The sequence below is a fragment of the Typopeltis vanoorti genome, chromosome 20 (assembly GCF_054136105.1).
Source record: "Typopeltis vanoorti isolate ZY-2024b chromosome 20, IOZ_Tvanoo_1.0, whole genome shotgun sequence".
Lineage (NCBI taxonomy): Eukaryota > Metazoa > Arthropoda > Arachnida > Uropygi > Thelyphonidae > Typopeltis > Typopeltis vanoorti.
This window is the reverse complement of record NC_143568.1, coordinates 79,198,191-79,215,734: the sequence shown is the minus strand read 5'-3', so window position 1 is coordinate 79,215,734 and position 17,544 is coordinate 79,198,191. Positions and strand designations below refer to the sequence as shown.

At 36.2% G+C, this 17,544-nt stretch overlaps 1 long non-coding RNA gene across 1 annotated transcript; it reads left to right on the top strand.

Annotated features, from left to right (window-relative positions):
* The first annotated feature begins 1,789 nt into the window (after positions 1-1,789).
* Positions 1,790-15,204, top strand: LOC150095590 (uncharacterized). The gene is made up of 2 exons (XR_016550048.1): positions 1,790-1,896; positions 14,840-15,204. It is a non-coding gene; the product is annotated as an uncharacterized LOC150095590 (long non-coding RNA).
* Positions 15,205-17,544: the final 2,340 nt, after the last annotated feature.

Below are 17,544 nucleotides of genomic sequence, written 5' to 3'. Positions count from 1 at the left end.
TGTCAAATGCCTTTGCCAGGTCCAGCAGTATCACTGTAAACCCATTTCGCTTATCCAGTTCAGCCGTCACCTTATTATAAAACTTGAGCAAGTTACTGAAGCATGATCTACCCTTCACAAAGCCATGCTGTCCACTGTACAGTATCTCGTTTTCATCAATCCATTCCTGTATTTTTCCCTTGACTACTTTCTCCAAGACATTGACAACGACTCCTGATATGCTGATCGGTCGGTAATTTGCAACCCTAGTCTTGGATCCTCCTTTATGCAGTGGAACTATTTTCCCCTCTTTCCACACCTTTGAGACTAACCAGACCTGAGACTCAGATTAAACAACATGGTCAAGGGCACTGATAGTTCTTTAGCCGCTTCACGCAAGACCCGTGCCGGTATACCATCCAATCCCACAGATGTGTTCACATTAAGGTTCATCACTATTCCCGTATAATCCAATGGTTCCTTCATTTTTTCAATGTCACCACCTGGATGATATGCTTTTGCAAAGTGCGCGCTCAGTAACTCCACTATATCGACTGATTCAGTGACCTCCTTACCATCATCATTCCTTAAAATCATTTTGCCATGTACAGTTTTTTTTCTTGCTTGCAGCATATTGAAAGAACTGTTTGGGATTCTCTTTTGCTTGCAAGGTTAGTTTCCTTTCATAATCCGCTTTTGCTTTTTTTACCACACTCGTTACCTTTCTGGCCTGCACTTTATACCGTTCGTGTGCCTGCAGGTCACCCCTTTCTTTAAATCCCTCCACACTTGTTTCTTTTTTTTTGCAGCTCAAGCTTAATGGCGTTATTCATCCATTTAACCCCTACTTGTTTTACTATTCGGACCCTAGGTATACAATCATCCATAACCTCCTGTAAATGCGCCTTGACCACTTCCCATGCTCTATCGACGTCCAGCCCTTGCAGTTGTACATGTCATGGCACTGATCCAAGCAATCTCCTAAGCTTGTCATACTTGCCAGCACGGTAATTCCACATATACCCTGTCTTAATCGAAAATTCCACACCTTTAGCCACCTCCCAGGTCAAGACCTTATGATCACTCTCACCAATAGGTGGCAACATGGTCATATTCATTACAGTCAAATTCTCAGATGCTATTACCAGGTCAAGCACTCTCACACCCCTAATATTTTCAATTACATGCTGTTTCAGATAGTTATCCCTTAATAATAATTGAATAAAATCCTTTTCCTTCCTCACATGTGTCCTCTCCTCCTTCCAATCAATGTTACCATAGTTGAAATCCCCCATAATAATTACCCTCCTTCCACTCATTTCATCAATTTCCCTATGCATACTATCTCCACCATCTATTCCATCACCTGGTCTATAGCAGCACCCAACTGTATATTTTATTCTGCCAGTCTCAATCTCACACCAAATAGCCTCAAATGAGCTCCTTTCGCTGTCCCGCAATACAACTTCAATTCTCCTTGGCTGCAGTTCATCAGCTATCATCAATAACACCCCTCCCCCCATTTTATTCTCTCTCTGTCCCTCCTAAACACACTATAACACTATAAAATAATTTTAAATATCTATTTTAATTAATTATATTTATTTATTCAGTTTAAATTATTAAATTTATATTACATTTAGATTAATTACTCTTCAGATTACTTAATATTTATGACGAGAGCTTCGGTTGACGTTTCCTAGAAGGCAGCGTAGTACAGTTGTCGTCTGCTGTTATTATGACGTAAATTGACATAAAAATTCAACATTTCTGAGAGGAAAAGGAATGTTTTATGGAATATCTGATTTAGGAGGGTTTATTTACATGTAATACAAAGCAGAAGCAATATTAAATGTTATAAAACGTTCTCACTTAATAATGTTGAGAAATTCAAAGATTGTTTTTGCATGTACTCAGGTATGAAAATTTCAAAGATATTTAAATTTTTGATATAACAAAATATAGCACATTTACAGTTTTTAATTTCAATACTGAAATTCTTCCCCAGTGTGGCCTATTTTAATGGTTTTTCGAGCTGATAGACGAAAATGATAGAAATTTCTTTACCAAAAAAAAAAAAAAAAAAAAACAGTTGATGTCGTTTAATAAGCTCAAAATAAAAATAAAATTAAAAAAAAAAAAAATCCATCTTTGAATCTATATTTCCATAAGAAAATCTTCGCAAATTTGCCTATATGAACTAGTTATTTAAACATTAATCTTCCTATTCTTTTCGCGTACGACAAGCCGTTAGAAAAATAGCTGTTTGAAAGATGACATATTCAATATTTTAAGAGATACGCATTTTATACGGAAAGTTTAGAACGTAAAAAATCAGTATCCCATAAATCTGATTCCGATAATCTTACCGTTCTTATATATCTATTTTAATTAATTGTATTTATTTAAGCAGTTTGAATTATTAAATTTATTTTTAAAATAATTTCTAAGCAGCGCTCCGCAACCTTTCGTGTGTGTGTGATTAATAATAATAATAATAATAAAAATTCAGTGACTCTCCAAATTTTATTCACTTATAATAATTATAAATAACACACAAGGATTTATGAGTGAAGTAAACAAAACATTTTGCTTATCAATTTATGTGTTTGTAAAACTATCTGAGACGCCAAAAATCCATATACTATAAGACTTCTTTTGATAAAGTGTAAAACATTTTTTTAATTATAAAACTTCAAAATCCATCTTTTATAGGTAATTTGGAGTTAAATTGGATATCATGAACTTTTTAAATGTCTCAAAAAATTACATCACATTACAGAATGGATATGTGAGAACACTTGTTCATAAAGCAATAGTTCCTACTATAGTTACAATAATTAAAACCATCCATTTCAAAATGAATAAAAAACCTCGTTAGATCTTTAGCACATTGACTGCCAACTAGGAGATAACTTGCAGTTGGCTGTCTTATATCAGGATGTCAACTACAAATTACCTTGTATCATATTTTTTGTAGTGAACACTGTTGTGGACTACATGATAATTCACTGCCAATGTAGGTATTTCCAATGGGGGAAAAGGGAAGATTGGCATATGGAGTAACTATAGAGAAATCAAAATAAATAATTTTTTACAATTGAATAAATGAGAGAAATAGCACAACAGATTTGTAAAATAAATACAAAAATTGCAACATTGGAGTTATAGTAACATGATTTCAGAGCTTGTGTAATAATGCATAAACTTACTGGTACTTCTTGGGTGCTGATGCCAACACACTGCATACTACTGCACTGTCTTTGGTCTATTGTACAGCAAAGTATTGTGCTCCTGTGTGGCTGAACAGTGCACACTCTCCTTTAGTCGATTTCCAGCTGAATCAAACTATGAGTATAATCTTTGGAGCTCTAAGATCTATTACTGAGAGTTGGGAACCTACTGGCTCCCAACTCTCAGTAATATAGCCCCTCCCTTGCTTTTGCAGTATGCAAAAAAGTTTGCACTTAAGCAAATTATGGATAAAAATAATCGGAAACAGTTCCTTGCCTATCCACCAAGACATTTCCTTCCCTGCCTCACGAAGATTGAAATCTAGGTGCCCTGCCTGGAGGAGTACAATACTAATGAATGACCAGCTTTGGCCTATGCAAGTCATGGGGAGGTATTGGCTTCAACATACCTCCAATCTTCAAATTCCTATATCAAATCCAACATCTCATTTGGAGGGCTTCAATCTCCCTAGATATGTATGGACCACTTTAAATCATCAGAAAGGACATGAGAGATGTCCTTCTGAATATCATTTCTGAATTTACTTGTGTGAAAGTCAGTTATACAGGGTGTGATGAATTCTCTAATAGGGAAATAAAATATAACAGAATTAAATGAACTTGAAGTAATCCTTGTGATTTCTGCCATATGCATGTGTTCTGGGCTGGGGACTGCACCATATTACAAAGACATGGTTCAACAGTGGATAAGATAATGCTTATCCACTTTTTTTTTTACAGATGTTCCATGCAATAATTTGAAAGCATGGAAGATTCTGAGAGAATCCATCGCCATTCCTGTGATTTTGATTTTTTTTTTTCCCTCATGAAATGCTAAACATATAGCATATCTTTATAGGTCATTTCTGGTCTACAATAAGCAAGATGGTATATCACACTGGCCATAACCTACAACTTGTAAATCTTCAGGTGATGTAGACACGTAGATAGCAAAATCAAACTACTAAATAAAGAAATCTAAAGAAGTTGAAGTCTTTGGACTGTTATTAAAAAAAAAAAAAGGGAGTTGATATCAAAACCAAAATCTTTTATAGGTTTTGTGACCTCTAACACAACAGTGCCATGTGTGGATAAGGTTGATGTGTTTCTTGAACAGTTGGAGGTTGTAGTTCTTTAGGGAAAACAGTATAGGGGAGATTGTTCCAAAGAAAAGAGGTAGAGCAAATGAAAGAGGAGGGTGTGAAAGTTGTTTGATAAGTCTGAAGTGAAAGCATGTATGGATGTTGACTGGCATTTGCTCATGTTTTTACATGTTTAGAAGTAAGTGAATATACAGTGTTGGCTGGTTCATTGAAGCAGTGTTCAAGAAAATACTTGTAGCAAGACATGGTACAGATGAGAAAGTGACTGGAGGAAGAGTCTGAGAGAGGGAAATCATCTATTAAGCAGAGTGCCCTCTTCCAGATAGTATTAATCATCCTTGGAAGTTTTTGTGAGAATAGTACTCCATGGTTGGATCGCTTTAAGATTTAAATGGTGGTAGTAGTAGTAGTAGTAGTACAAGCAAGAAGTACTGCCTTTAACAGAAGAGAACATTAAGTTTTTTTAGATACTGAGGAGTCTATGGATATTATGTGTTTGCACCAAGAAAGGACAGTGATTGGAGATCTGACTGAATATTTGGTAATGTACAGATCCACAAGATGATCATCACCTTACTCAAGAATGGGAATGAGATCAGTGTTTAAGATATTTAAAAAATATTTATATGTTATTCATTCCATATATCACAAACACCTCCAGGAAGTGAGGGACTCATCAAGAGGCCACATACTACATGCACCAGCATGTGAATTCATTCACATTGGATGCTGCGTGTGCTTGTACACACACAACATCCGATGGTAATCCATTCCAATCGTGCACCACTCTATGAGAAAAAATCTAGCCTTCACCCTTTTCTTGACAGCATTCATTCTCAGCTTCTAAAGATGCCCTCTTGTCCTTTCTACACCCTCCATAAAATGAAAAATTCCATTTACTGAAATCCTGTATGACCTTTTCAGAAGTTTGTAAGTCTCGATCACATCATTCCTCTTTCTCCTGTTTGCTAGTATCTGCAGTCTACAAATTCTCATAAAAAAAATAAAAAAAATCTGTTTTCATAATCAGTATTCCACAATCCTATTATCATTTTTAACACTGTCCTTTGCACATTTTCTCACCCTCTCTTTCCACTATATCAGAATCACCACAGAAACAAGGAGACTAGACCTGCACACAGTACTTCAAGTGAGATCTTATGAAGGCCTTGTAAAGAGGCAAAATGACAAAATTATCCTCTGAGTTATATTTGCAATCTTTGCTATATGGCCCTTGAACTTCAACTTCCTATCTACTAAAAGTCCAAGATCCCTAGTGTTATCAGTTTCTTCTAATTAATCCCGCTGTTGTGTCGGAAAAAGTGATGAATCATCCTTTTTCCCACCCAACAATAACATTACCTCAGAAGGAAGGGATAAGGACATGCTTATGCCTCCTGATGGGAAGTGTACCGTATAATGTCCTAAGAAAATGTAAATATCAAGATGTGTAAATTCCAAACATTGTTAAGATAGCCCATAAGTTTATTAAGATAGTAATTGTGAATGAATTAAAGTAGAAAGTCATGTAGTATTACCAAATAGATATGTATAAGATAAGTACAAGTTTAAGGCATGTAAAGACAGTTCGTAGCCACGGCGTCCAATCGGCTGCCGCTGTATGCATGCCGACATCACCAAGTGAGGGAGCTGTTTCAGAGTATAAAAGTTTCGGCGGGAGTTCGAATCGATCTCTTATCTCCGATCTCTGATCGCTTGTGTCTCGTCTCCGAGTTTCGTCGACACCAAGTTTCCCGTAGGAGAGCTATGTAGAGCTTGCCGCCACGTGCAGCAAGGATCTCCCCTTGCTATGCATGTTACATCGGTCAAAGCTGCAACTACAATGTGTTCAAACATATCATAAGGAGAAAGAGCCGCTGATGAAATCCATGTCAGCATACAGGTCTGTGTATGAGTGTTTTCGGTTCATGTAGAACAAAGGAACATAGGAACAAAGCCCGCCATCAGAGGAGGTACAGTGAACAGACCAGAATACCTAGTCGAAGCAAGAACGGTAAGCGAAGATTTTCTTATATTAATGTAGGATTAAAGTATCCGTGGAGTAAAGAAACAGAAGTTAAGAACACACGTATTTAAGTGTTGTGCCACAAGAAGAGTCTGCAATTTGGACACTTGTGTCTACTGTTAAGAAGAAAACATATTAGGCTCCAGCTGAACAGGAGGCCAAGCTCCGAGCTGTTTAAGTGATTTAAGAAAAGTAATGTCATATGTTCAGAAAGTAATTGAATGTTAACAGATATTTTGGGGGAGAGAATTAAGTAGAAATAAGTACTATTGTCCTAGAGAATTACATGTCAGATTTATTGAATTGTCTAGTGTTTATATGTACTGTTTCATGTATGATATTATCAGGTAATTTAATTGTGAGAGTCTGAGGATAGATTTTTTTTTTTTTTTTTTAAAGTAACGAAACCTGTGGTGCGTTCATAATTAGAAGAAACACACGTATAAACCAACAGTGAAAATTATTTAATTGTAAATATTTCATCCTAAGTATCTTAGGACATCATCAGTACAGTATTTAAACAAAAATTAGGAATAACATACAGTTAGGGCGCATGATTACAATAGAATCTCATGAAAACGTGCATAACGTGCTAAAGTAGTACAAAAAAAAAAAAACATTAATTATTTAACACAATTTTGTATGATAATTTCCCATACTTTAGGAATAGTAAGAACATCGTTGCGGTTTAGATTTGGTCTGTGTAGTAGGGCTTCAGAACTTTCTTTGTATAAACGTTCATGTTTAAATAAAGATCTATGTAAAAGTTTAGCCTTTTCCCAAAGGATCCTATGGTTTGGATTTTCAATTCCGTGTTGAGAGAGGCCAGATTTCTGCGGTTTAAGAAGACGAATGTGGTCTTGATGTTCCGAGATGCGTTTCTGAACAGACAAACTGTCTGTCCAAAGTAAGATAATTTGCATGAGCATGGAATCTCATAAACACCAGGTAACATCAAGGGTGAGAATTTGTCTTTAGGAGAAGGTAATAAATTGTAAATTTGGTTGATAGGTTTGTAAGTAGTGGCAAAATTGTATTTCTTCATAATTTTAGAAAGACGTTCTGAGATTCCTTTAACGTAAGGTATGGGAATCCTATGCACTTCTTCCTGTCTGGTTTGATGTATGCAGAAGTGACTGATGATTTTTTGAGTTGTTTTGGGATTATATCCATTTAGGATGGCTGTATTTTTGATAACTTCTAATTCCTGGTTTAAAGATTCTTCAGAAGAGCAGAATTTGTGTGCTCTGGAAACTAGTGATTTAATAATGCCAGATTTCTGAGATGGGTGATGAGCAGAAGAATTGTGAATGTAGCGACCTGAGAATGTAGGCTTGCGAAAGACGGAAGTGGCGATGGAACCGTCTTCTTTTCTTTTGATGTATTAATCCAAAAAAGAGATGCTCTGTGGAGATTCTTTTTCTAACATAAAGTTGATGCGATGATGAAGAAGGTTAATTATAAACGTTCATGTTTAAATAAAGATCTATGTAAAAGTTTAGCCTTTTCCCAATGGATCCTATGGTTTGGATTTTCAATTCCGTGTTACTTCACCTGGAAAGGTCAAATTTACAAGCAAGAGGAAGGAACAGCAATGGAATCTCCTTTATCACCAAACCTAGGAAATTTGTTTCTAGAACACCTTGAGGAAAAAATATTCACTTTTGAATCCAAACCAAAAATTTGGCTAAGATATGTCGATGACTTATTTGCGGTATGGAATCATCCCGAACCTGAATTACAACTGTTTCTAGATAAAATTAACCTTCTTCATCATCACATCAACTTTACATTAGAAAAAGAATCTCCACAGGGTATCTCTTTTTTGGATTTACACATTAAAAGAAAAGAAGACGGTCCCATCGCCACTTCCGTCTTTCGCAAGCCTACATCTCAGGTCACTACATTCACAATTCTTATGCTCATCATCCATCTCAGAAATCTGGCATTATTAAATCACTAGTTTCCAGAGCACACAAATTCTGCTCCTCTGAAGAATCTTTAAACCAGGAATTAGAAGTTATCAAAAATACAGTCATCCTAAATGGATATAATCCCAAAACAACTCAAAAAATCATCAGTCACTTGCAGCTGCATACATCAAACCTGACAGGAAGAAGTGCATAGGATTCCCATACCTTACGTTAAAGGCATCTCAGAATGTCTTTCTAAAATTATGAAGAAATACAATTTTGCCACTACTTACAAACCTATCAACCAAATTTACAACTTATTACCTTCTCCTAAGGACAAATTCTCACCCTTGATGTTACCTGGTGTTTATGAGATTCCATGCTCATGCAAATTATCTTACTTTGGACAGACAGGTAGGTCTGTTCAGAAACTCATCTCGGAACATCAAGACCACATTCGTCTTCTTAAACCGCAGAAATCTGGCCTCTCTCAACACGGAATTGAAAATCCAAACCATAGGATCCATTGGGGAAAGGCTAAACTTTTACATAGATCTTTATTTAAACATGAACGTTTATACAAAGAAAGTTCTGAAGCCCTACTGCACAGACCAAACCTAAACTGCAACGACGTTCTTACTAACCTAAAGTATGGGAAATTATCATACAAAACTGTGTTAAATAATTAACGTTTTTTTTTTTTTTTTTTTTAACTACTTTAGCACTACTTCATGCGCCCTAACTGTATGTTATTCCTAATTTTTGTTTAAATACTGTACTGATGATGTCCTAAGATACTTAGGATGAAGTATTTACAATTAATGAGTGAGGAATTTATGCCCAGTAAGAGATCATAGTACAGAAGTTTAAATGTGTTTAATTAAGTAAGGGGAACCCAGACTCTTTTAAGGTTAAGAATTTAAATAACATGTATACTTGTCTTTGTGAAATAATAAATGTGTTTCTTTTTACATAATCAATTGAGTTTGTCATATCTTCTGCAGATTTGAATTACTTTTTGGAAAATTTCGTACCATGCATTTAAGGGGGAAACCAATAGTGATATGTTAATAGGGACCACGGCTGCATACATACCTTGATCGCTACATTTTCATTGAGCATTATTGGATATTGTATCAGAATTTAGTTGCTGGCTGGTGCAGTCTTTAATCTATACAAATTTGTCGGCAACTGAATATCTGAGAGAATAAGAGATACAAAACTTAACTGTAACTGTAAAGTAAAGTAAAAAGCCAAATTAAAAATTAAAGATAAAACATATATAGATAGTCAGCAGAGAAAAACAGGGATATAACACCGCTGTATAAGATGGAAGCTTGATAAAGCCTCTATGCCAAACTTGAGCAATGCAAGGTTTGGTAAAGAGAAAGGTGAACTGTTGTCAGCAAAACTATTGATAAAATTTGAGGTTAATGAGGGAAGGTCACTGATATGTAAGAGGAAGAGTGACCAAAACAAGGGGTCATCCTCGGAAGTTGAATAAGGGTGTGAGGACTAGATTTTTTGGATAGAGAGTGGTGAATGAGTGGAATGGGTTGCCAGAGTCAGTTGTGAGTGCTTTTTCTGTTAATGGGTTGAAGGAGAGGTATGATAGATTGTGTGGACAGATTGAGTCTCCCATGATGAGTCTTCAGACTCCATGGAGGTGCCCATATAATAATAATAATTTCAAGTTTTTGATGGCTTTTTCTACCTCATATATTGATAAGCCCTCCTAGCTGAATTCTTCTTGCATGTTTTCTACCAGCATTCTGTCACTTTTTGTTTCATTTAGCAATCTTTTCAAAGTAATTATTTCAGATATCTGGAATATCTTTGTTTTCATGCTACCTTTATCATCTCCAATTCCTTTAACAGTACTCTTTTTTTTTTTTTTTTTTCAATTTCTAAGCTTTATCAAGTCTCCATAATATCATCCAAATGAGGTTAATGATGTGACAGAGACATGTGGGAACATAGGTGGATGAATCGGAGGTACTTAGGATATTGCAGAGTCTCAATGTAAATACATCTGTGGCATTAGATGGGATATCAGCTAGCATTTTTCAGGAATGTGCAAGGGAACTAGCAATGCCTCAGACTAGGCTCTTTAACCCTGCAGAAGTCGCAGTCGAAAAAATTGCAGCGTAAGTCGCATGTATCTGAGAGATACATTCATTACTAGTATGTGCTAAAATGTGATTAAAAAAAAAAAACACTGCAAATATAATACATGATGGTTTATTTATTTTCAGTTACAATCTAGAAATTATTGAACAAAGAAAAAAAAAACTAAGCCAATACTATACTGACATGAGAGTTTGCGGTATCTCTCAGATACAATTTACTATCAACTATCACAAACTTCACATAACACTTGTTAAACCAAAACTGACCGCATAAACAGTGTGGAATATCACTCGTAATATATGCATGTGCAGCTAGTCATGACCTCCAAGCTATACACTGGATATGCGTAAGAATATTTATATTAAACAATTTGTTTTAATCTGTGAGATCAGCCGCGACTTCTGCAGGGTTAAGTCTATTTCTGGTTGAGTTCCAATGAAGTGGAAAGAGGGCAAAATAATTTCCTTGCATAAGGGAGGTTCTAAAAGATCTCAGTATCTCAGGAGTGGTGGTAAGATTAGTTGAAAAATTGGTCAAAAAGAGAATTCAAGAATGGATGGATAAGAATATGATACACTTCTAGGGGGAAAAATGGTTTGTAAGGTCAGTCATTCCTTAGTAATTTATTAACTTTTTACAATAGAGTGACAGCTGAGTTGGATAGAGGAAATTGGCTACATGATGATTCAGCAGAATCATCGTGTAGAATTAGAAAGATGACTGGAGTTGATGATATTGTGAAGTGTTGTCAAGCAGAGATGGGGTGGCCATATTAGTAGACTGATAGACGAAAGGCAGACAAAATTAAGCACTGAGTGGATACTAAGAGAAGGAAAGATTGTCAAAGAACAAGATGAATGGATGGTCTACAAAGATTTGACATGAGATGGTGGACATTGGCTATAAACAGACAGAACTGGAAAGTTAAAGGGAAACCGTATATCCAGCAGAGGATTGAAAGAGACTAAAAAGAAAGAACTATAGCTACCTCCTTCATTCGTTTGATCATTATCGCCTAAATATCGCCAACATCTTTATTCACCTATTTTTGTCTTCTTTGTTTCAGGGATATGTGTAAGAATATTTATATTAAACTATTTGTTTTTATCTGTCAGATCAGCCATGACCTCCACAGGGTTAAGTTTTATCTCTGATAGAGTTCCAATGAAGTGGAAAGAGGAAAAAATAATTCCCTTGCATAAGGGAGCTTCTAAAAGATCTCAGTTTGCATAATATCCCTATTATGCAAACCTGGTACGTTTCCAATTCTTGTACCAGTTACATCTCTTTTCCATTAATACTTGGGTGATCTGAAAAGTTCTCAGCCTAACAATGAAAAATTTATTATTTCAAATTTTATAATTTCAAAATTATTTTTATTTTTCAACGTAATCTCCCTTAAGACTAATACATTTATTCCAGTGATGTTCCAGCACCATTATCCCGTCCCTGTAGTGGTTCTCAGTAAGATTTGCAAAATATCCCTCTACAGCTGTAATCACCTCTTGATTCAAAGAAAAAAGTTGACCAGCGAGGAAGAGTTTTAGTTTTGGGGAGATATAGAAGTAAGAGGGAGCCAAATCTGGGGAATAGGGTGGATGTTCCAACAATTCATGGTGCCGATCCCTTAATTTTCCCACTGCCAAAACACCTTTGTGGGCAGGTGCATTGTCCTGATCAAAGATGATTTTTTTCTTCTGCAAACCAGGTCTTTTCTCACGAATTTTTTCATCTAGTCTGGCTAAAAGATCAGAATGATATTCCCTGGTTATTGTTTTACCCTTTTCAAGAAAATTAATAAACAAAATGCCTTCAACATCCCATGACCTTTCCTGCTGATGGAACCAACTTTGTCTTCTTTGGTGCTGAACAACCAGCCTCAGTCCACTGTTTGGATTCTGTGTGTAATGGTGAATCCAAGTCTCATCCATAGTAATAAATCAACACACAAAATCAGTTTTATTCTTGTTAAAATGCTCCAAGCACTGTTCAGAGATTTTCGTGTGAGTGCATTTTTGATCTGCTGTGAGCAAGCTCGTCACCCATCTTATGCAAAGCTTTTTCATTTGCAATTCTTCATGCAAAATATATCCAACACATTCTTTTGAAATGCCTATAGTCTCAGCAATTTCATGCACTTTGAGTCGCCAGTCATCCAATAACATATCATGCACTTGTTCAATGATTTCTGGTGTTGTTACACTTTTTTGGATGTCCTTCACGTCGATCATCGTCAAGGCTGGTACAGCCGCGTTTAAACTTGGCAGCCCATTTCTTAATTGTCGAAAATGAAGGAGAAGAGTGCCGATAAACTTTTATGAACTTCTTTTGGTAGAAATTCAAATGAATTTCTTTTGGTATTAAATCATCTTTTACAAAGAATTTTATAACCGCACGATACTCGATTTTATCCATTTCAAGGGATACAGACAACACTTTTGCTTCAGACAGCTGTATAAAACAAACTACTTGACAGAATGACTTGCAATTTCACATAGATGATTATGACAGATGTACAACTTAGAAAAAAAAAAATTATGCTGATAGTGTTGCCATCTATGGTTGAGGCCAAGAATTTGTCACCCTCGTACTTGTTATGTTGATGTTGCCAACTGTGAATTAAGCTGATGTTTTCTTTATAAGGAAGTTCACAATCTTGTTGATTTTTTAATATAGGAGGTGAGGGATTCCTAGTAAGATCTCAATTTAAAAAAAAAAAAAGAAGTTTAATGAAATGAGTTACTAATCATTAGAAATGAGTATTTAGAGGGATGTTCACTATAACAATTCTTAGTAGGACCTCTCTGATTATTAAGGATCCCCTCCAAAACTGTTATAAGCCTAATAAATCACTATATGAGAAATCTAGAGACTGACTTGATTCTGTCATTCAAGCAAGGGGTAGTCAAGCAGAATATGAATGGAAGAACACAAAAATGACATGTGTCCTCCAAATAGGCAAACAGAGCTCAACAAAAGACCATGTCATTAATATTGGGCATAGAAATGACTGGAAAACCACCAAGTTTTTATAATTTATAAATTCAACTAAAATGGAATAAAAATTTACATCAGGGAATTAAACTTTCTCCTAAAGTTAACTTAAACATGCTCCTCTTTGCCAACGACCAAATAATAATTACAAATTCTGACGATAACTTACAGAAAGCTATTTTAGATCTAAATGAGATATCCAAATATTATGGTATGGTAATATCAACGGAAAAATCAAAAAATGTGGCCTTTAAAGGACAAGATCCAGCAAGAACTAAAATAGTAATAGATAACAAGATCTTAGAATGGGTGAATTCATTTAACTACCTAGGTTGTATGATCACATATGAAAATGAAAAAGATATAAACGTAAAAATCGCAAAATATTTAAAAATAACAGGTGTAATTAACTCTATATTTAAACCAAACTTAGTTCAAAAACAAACCTGGCTAAAAGTATACAATACATTAGCCCTACCAGTCTTAATGTATGGAAGCGAAATCTGGACAATAAAACAAAAAGTCAAACAAAGATTAACAACAGCAGAAATTAAGTTTATGAGAAAAACTGCAAAGTATACCCTATTTGATCACAAAAGAAACGAAGATATTATGAAAGAATTAAACCAAGAACCAGTAATAGAAAAAATTAAAATATATAAACATAAATAGATGGAACACGTTGAAAGAATGAAAACAGAAAGATTACCAAAACAAGCCTTAAAGTACAAGCCATTAGGAAAAAGAAAACCAGGACGTCCTCTTAAACGATTCAACGATGACTTCTAAGGCTGGAACAGGCCATGCTAGGCTTAATACGCATGATGATGATGATGTGTGTCTTCTTCAGCTGATTTGCATGATAAAAACCTCCATAAGGCTGACTAACTTACCTTCATTTCCTAACATATGAGAAGCCATCCTCCCTTAATCACAACTAATATATCAACAGTTTATTCAGTTGGCTTCTTGGACCCAAACAGTGTTATGGTTGGGCAGCAGCAAATGAAGTGCAGATTTAATTCTCATTGTAACATCAGTGTACATCTGGTTTCTGAGCTCTAACGTCTTTTGAAACGTTAACAAATATAAGCACATCAATGATCAGTTACTATTACACTGTTTTATAATTTTCATTTAATTTTCCGAGCATATAATTATGGGCTATTTCCAAAGGAGAGGTGGAAGGTAGTTATGAAGTGAACTGCAAAATTTTTGTTTTGGCATGTCACTTAAAAAATAATCACAATTATTAAAATTGAAAAGCGGTGCATAAAACTGGGTGGCTCAAATTGGAGATGTACAAAGGCACAGGAGATTTCATCTGCCAGCAGTGTTTGATCTCATTGAAAATATTTATGAGAAGAAGAAGAGTCTACACTTTTAGTTTTTTTAAATCATAACCTAATTTAATAGCATGCATGATCAAAATATAAGAAATGTTTTTAAAAATTTTTTCAGGGTTACTCGACTGGGTGAATCAGGATTATTCTACAAACTTTGAGGATCAAATTTATGATATAGAAAAGCAAACTTTGTTGCAAGAGGAAGCTGATGAAGGTGTTAGCCCTCTGAAGTTAAAGAATCTTCAAGAGGTCTTTTTGTTACTTTCATTTGGCTATTTTATAGCAATAATAGTTATTATAATTGAGACTGGAATAAAGAAAATATGCAAAACTGATTTGTACATTTCTAATTAATTTTTTTTCTCTTAAAAATTGCTTTTACTAATTTGCAAATACCGTATTTGCCGGCGTATAAGACGCACTTTTTTTCTTTGAAAATAGGTCTGAAAAACAGGGTGCATCTTATACGCTGATACTTAGTTTTTTATTACTTTCATTTCTGGAAATTTTCTCTGTTCCAAGTTATGCAATTTCTTTCTTGCATCCTTGCAGTGTGCGAGAGTATTCCAGTTACATTAGTTATGTATTCCATTTACTGGAATACATTCTAGTATTCCAGTTATGGATAGATAACTGGAATACTATGTAGAAAGTATTTTTAACTTGGGTATAGTTATGTTAAAGATTCCAAGCAATATTAAACCTGGTTTTACTCCATTTTTTCCAAGTAAGCAAACAGACAAAATGTCAAGTTTGCGCCTGCAATTTATGCAAGACTAGCTGATCCCACAGGTAGTGCAAGACCAAGGCAACTTGTGGTAAAAGTGGAGCAAGCTCTGATCACTAATCTTAATATTTACCCTTAATGCCAAAACACATCTCCAAGAAGGGGATGTATGATGTTTTGTATTAAAGGCAAGGGGCCACTACCCAGACCGTTTTCGACCTTTATTGAGGTCTCATCAGTGGGAGCCAGGTTAGAAATACCAAGATTTAGTAATGCATAGCTTGTAAGTATTTTACCAAAACAAGTTACCATAAGGTGTTATAACCTTATTAAATAAAAATCTCAGGAGGAGATATAGATGTAGAAAGTATTTTTAACTTGGGTATAGTTATGTTAAAGATACCAAGCAATTTTAAACCTGGTTTTACTCCATTTTTTCCAAGTAAGCAAACAGACAAAATGTCAAGTTTGCACCTGCAATTTATGCAAGACTAGCTGATCCCACAGGTAGTGCAAGACCAAGGCAACTCGTGGTAAAAGTGGTGCAAGCTCTGATCACTAATCTTAATATTTACCCTTAATGCCAAAACACATCTCCAAGAAGGGGATGTATGATGTTTTGTATTGAAGGCAAGGGGCCACTACCCAGACCGGTTTCGACCTTTATTGAGGTAGAATGGGAGTTCATGCCTTTCATCACTGGCCTCTTTAGATTTAAAAGAAAGTTGTGCTGAAAGTCAGCCTGATAGTGAGAGAGGAGAGGAAAGATAGAGTGGATAGTAGTAGATAGTTAAAAGAGGCCTCAGTCGATCTACTTGGACTGACTTAAATGCCAGCACCAAGCAGATCTCCGACATCATCTCCCTCCATCTGTTCTCCCCTGCGTTCTCCGGCCAGCCAGCTCTTCAGATGTCTGGCCGATGAAAGAAGTGAAAAAAACAAATGCAGGAAGACACACATAAATTGATCTAGGACACACATAAACAGAAACAACAAAGGAGCTAGAACACGCATAAACAGAACAACAAAAGTCGGTGAATTAACAGAAAAGTACTGCAAGAACGGAGGAAGAGCCGGACCCAAGTGATGCATCCCGCAAGGAGCTGCACCGCCTCGCTGTAAGCCTTCGCCGCTCGGGTTCTCAGGTCTGCCCCTCCTATGTGGATTAAGCGTGAACATACAGAAACAGAACCAAGAAACTTAGTAGGGGCTTTTTTTTTTTTTATGTCATATTTGCCCTGCTATCTCTTACCGCTTCCTCATAGTCTTTTACCACGTTTTCCATCACTGTGAGTACGTGTACTGACTCTTCATCATTAAGTTGCCATATTCTCTTCAAGCATTCATTCCATTCCACTTGGTCGTAAGTGACTTTCCCAAACTTGAGCCATATTCTAAGACCTTCAAATGGTGTAAATGGTGCATCCAACCCTGCTTGGATGTGCGCAGGGAAGGAGTCAATGTTCCAACAGGAGTAATCCTGGGGGGCACTGTTGTCTAGGTAGAGTTGACTGTAGTACCCCCAGAAGGCGTTCATGATGTTAGGTGTGGTGGTGTGTTCATACCTACCTTCTTTGATGGTAGTAATGGTTCGCTCCTGCCTGAAGTTGACGTAACGCCTGTTGTAAAAAGCGGCCGATTGCCTGTCTTCCAAGCGGAGGTGGAGACGGATCTTAATGTTCTTTTCTTCCACCTGCTTCTGTCTCTCCGATTCAGAGTCGAGATTAATGTCACGGATGACGTTGTGACATGGAAAGCCCTGGCGTTGGCTGTCCACAAACCACCTCCTCTCCTTGTAAAGGTCACGGAGCCGAGCTCTTCTGAGGAAGGCACGTTCCTGGCCCCATTTTATCATATTTTCTTTGTTAAGTTTTAGTCTTGCCCAGGCGTCCCAGTCCCAGCCAGCGGTGCACCAGGTTGAGCACAGTTGGTTAAGCTTGGCTGAGAACAGAGACGGGAAGTCTGGTGGTAACTTCCAGTGGCCCGGACCAACATCTACTGCTTCTAATGGATGGTAACTGAGCACGACTAATTTGTGGTCCGAGATGGAATAATTAATTGGAACGTGCCTTATTTTCTCGACTCTGGAGACA